This window comes from Erpetoichthys calabaricus, chromosome 2 (genome assembly GCF_900747795.2).
Source record: "Erpetoichthys calabaricus chromosome 2, fErpCal1.3, whole genome shotgun sequence".
Classification (NCBI taxonomy): Eukaryota; Metazoa; Chordata; class Cladistia; order Polypteriformes; family Polypteridae; genus Erpetoichthys; species Erpetoichthys calabaricus.
Window position 1 is genome coordinate 236,808,440 of NC_041395.2, and position 4,077 is coordinate 236,812,516.

Genomic DNA, 4,077 nt, shown 5'->3' on the forward strand with positions numbered 1-4,077 from the left:
TCCTGACATTTTTCACCAGCGCAGCCAGTTCGTCAATTTTATTTGGTAGTGAGTTCACATTTCCCAGGATCACAGAAGGCACTGAAGGCTTGTAGCGCCACTTTCTCGCTAAATGCTTGGCTTTTATCTTAGCACTGGCTCTGCTGCCGCGATACCGTCTTCTTACCTCATCAGGTAAATAGGGAACCACACCGGCGCGGGTATTTGTTCTCAGTGCTTGAAGTTGACTACTTGAATAGACGAGTCTCTGCGTGTAAAAATCCATGTCCAAGTAGTAAAAAGTGTCCAGGGAACGAGTTCACATAAAAGAAGGTGGTAGGAGTTAGCAGTGAAATAGAGAAAAAGGTAGAAAAATAAAGTCCTACACGGAGCTGCTGGAATAGCTGCCACTCACGGCGGCGCCTAAGTCAAGACATCACAAATTATGCAGTTGAGTTTCCTGCATTTGGGGAAATCGCAGGGCTCAGCACACCCGGAGTGCAATGGATGAGCCTCACCCTGGGAGAACCACCTTAGTGATCATGGTATCTCCCCTGCCAGGTAAGTATAAAAAAAAAATCAGGGGAGAGTGCGAACGCAGTCCCCCACTACCACAAATTATGCAGTTGAGTTTCCCGCATTTGGGGAAATCGCAGGGGTCAGCACACCCGGAGTGCAATGGATGAGCCTCACCCTGGGAGAACCACTTTAGTGATCATGGTATCTCCCCTGCCAGGTAAGTAAGACGGTCTACCAATAGAATTTTATTTGACATTTTGGGATACCCTGAAAAATGATATACTTAGTTTGTTTATAGAAATTCTGAAAGATCAAGAAATGACGAGTACAATGAAAGTGGGAAAATGGTCATTCCCAAACAGGATGATACAAAAAACATAAAAAATTGGAGACCAATTATTTTACTATGCCAAGATTACAAAATTTTGGCAACAGTCTTGGCAAACCGATTAAAAGAAAACATTAAAAATGTAATGATGGAAGAGCAGGCATACGTGGTACAGGGTAGGAGTGCAGCAGATGACTTGTGTGTGCTAGGAGACTGTGTTAAGGACGTTGAGTTAATCAATTTAGATTTAGAGAAAGCATTTGATAAAGTCGTGCATAAATATATGTACTCCAAAAAATGGGAGCTCCTGAAGAATTTTTGGACTGGATTAAAATAGCATATGATGATATAGGAATTGGATCCTCCAATTAGCTGTGAACCACCCAATCTCACTGAGATTGCACAGGTGGTGAACCAGCTGAGGGGTGGAAAGGCTGTAGGGATCTGTGGTATCCGGGGTGAACTTCTCCAGGCTCATGGTAAGGCTGTCCTCCTGGCATTGCAAGCAATTTTTACTTCCATTTGGGAGACTGGCATCATCCCAACTGACTGGAAAACGGGACTTGTCGTCCCTATCTGGAAAGGGAAGGGTGATCGCCTGGATTGCAGCAACTAAAGGGGGATAACACTGCTCTCAGTGCTGAGTAAGGTTCTTGCTAGGGTAGTCCTCAATAGGATCCGTGATCACTTGCTCACCTACCAGCGACTGGAACAGTCTGGTTTTATGCCTAAGAAGTCTACCACTGACTGCATCCTGGCACTGAGGGTTCTCATGGAGCGCAAACGCGAATATTGGCAGAGTTTCTTTGCAGCCTTTGTCGATTTTCGCAAAGCGTTCGACTCAGTTGATTGAGCTGCCCTGTGGGACATCCTGAGGATTCGCGGCATCCCCTCGAGGTTGCTGGATATCATGGCCGGCCTGTACACTGGTACTGTGAGTGCTGTGCAGAGTGGAGGCAGGACCTCTGCGTTTTTCCCAGTTGATTCTGGGGTTTGTCAGGGGTGTGTTCTTGCTCCTACTCCGTTCAATGCTTGTATGGACTGGGTGTTGGGCAAGGGTGTGGGGTCCAGTGGCTGTGGGGCATCTGTTGGTGAAGAAAGGTTCATGGATCTTGACTTTGCTGATGATGCTGTGATCTTCACGGTGTCAATGGTGGCTCTGATCAGGGCGCTCGAGAGACTGAGCGAGGAGTCTGAGTGTCTGGGCTTGCAAGTGTCCTGGGTAAAAACCAAGATCCAGGCCTTTAATGACCTCTTGGGCACAGCCATCAGCAGTGTGTCTGTTTGCGGAGAGAGTGTTGACCTTGTTGAGAGGTTTACTTACCTTGGCAGTGACATTCATGTCTCTGGTGACTCTTCCTATGAAGTCAGTAGATGAATTGGGAGAGCATGGGGGGTCATGAGGTTGCTGGAAAGGGGTGTGTGGCACTCCCGATATCTATGCAAAAGGACGAAGGTCCAAGTTTTTAGAGTCCTGGTGCTTCCCATCTTGCTATATGGTTGCGAGACCTGGACGCTATCCAGTGACCTGAGACGAAGACTGGACTCCTTTCGTACTGTGTCTCTCTGCAAAATCCTTGGGTACCGTTGGTTTGACTTTGTGTCGAATGAGTGGTTGCTCATGGAGTCCCGAATGAGGCACATTACCTGCATTGTGAGGGAGCGTCAGTTACGGCACTATGGCCTTGTGGCGCATTTCCCCCGCAGGTGATCCAATTCATAAGATCCTCATTGTTGGGGACCCGAGTGGCGGGACCACGTAACACCTGGCTGCAGCAGATAGAGGGTCATTTCCGGAGGGTGGAACTGGACCGCGTGTCTGGTTGGGGGGTTGCAAACCGGGATCCCGAGCTGTTTCGTCATGTAGTGGGTGAGGCAACGCACTGTACCAGTGCATGCTCCCCAACTTGACTTGACTTTACTTTAATTTTACTTCCTATATAAGTCAACAACAAACTGATAGATGAAATAAAAGTAGAATGTGGTGTCCTTTGTCAGCAGTGTTGTTTATTTTGTGAATTGAGCCATTACTAAATAAAATTAGAAATGATGAAAACATAAGAGGAGTTGAAGTTCCAGGTAGTGGTGGGCAACAAATAATAATGTTTGCATATATGGATGATGTTACTATAAGATGTTTGGAGCATAAAACAGGTCATATAACATACGGAACTGTTTTATAGGGTCTCAGGCTCAACTTTAAACCTAAACAAATATGAATGTGTGCTTGGCGGGAAATGGAAGGAAAAATCTACAGGAAGGATAAGGCTTTCTAATACAGTGAAAATTCTTGGGATAACATTCGGAGACAATAATACAGAGAAGTAGGAGTAGAGAGAAATGCAAAACAAGATAAATAAAAAACAAGGTTCTGGAGATTAAAAATTTTAAGAACTTACTTTGTGTTTTTATTGTGATCAAAATATGAAAAACTGGCCAGGAAAAAAAGTAATGAAAAGGAAAGAAAAGGGAGGAAAACATTTTCTGAATATTGAAAAGGAGCTGGCTCTAAAACACACTGCAACTGTAATAAATAATATGTTAAATAAAACAGGGAAGTTAGCGGATATGATAAAATATTTACTTGGTACAGAATTGAGGAAAGCAAAATTGTTAAAAATACCAAATAATAGACCGATTGTCTTTTATATGCCAAAGCATTATAAGGCAATAAATAAAGTTTAAAACGGTGTTCATGGGAGGAAGGAGATCCCAAAATTGGGGGAAAGAAAAAAAAGACTTAAAAAATATATAGAAAAAGAAGAAACAGTAGTTCCTTCTTGGATCGAGGCCTTGCTGTGGCAGAAGGGCTTGCGCGGTCTAGTGATCCTCAGAGTTATGTTGTCGGGAGCTACATGCTCCTGGTAGGGTTTCCCAAGGCAAACAGGTCTGAGGTGAAGATCCAGACAAACTCGATCCTGAGAACCCCACATGGATTTAAATCAAGGATCGGCGTTTCCCTTACCCGGGAAAGGGTACCCGAGGCTGCACCCTGGAGCCAGGCCTGGGGGAGGGGCCCGCTAGTGAGCGCCTGGTGGCTGGACCTTTGACCACATGGCCCAGCCGGGCTCAGCCCGAAAGAGCAACATGGTTCCACTCTGTTGTGGGCCCACCACCTGCAAGAGAGGCCATAAGGGTCGGGTGCAATGTGATATGGGTGGTGGCTGGAAGGCGGCAGCCCTGGCGTTCCAACCCTCGGTTACCGAAACTGGCTCTTGGGACATGGAATGTTACCTCTCTGGTGGGGAAGG

The 4,077-nt window shown here is 45.8% G+C and overlaps 1 non-coding gene and 1 pseudogene across 1 annotated transcript; both read right to left on the reverse strand.

The window, feature by feature from the left end:
- Positions 1-411: 411 nt before the first annotated feature.
- On the reverse strand, positions 412-548 carry LOC114647438 (uncharacterized; annotated as a pseudogene).
- An 11-nt stretch (positions 549-559) lies between these two features.
- LOC114647436 (U1 spliceosomal RNA) lies at positions 560-723 on the reverse strand. Its single transcript, XR_003715504.1, has one exon. It is a non-coding gene; the product is annotated as a U1 spliceosomal RNA (small nuclear RNA).
- Between the last annotated feature and the right edge of the window lie 3,354 nt (positions 724-4,077).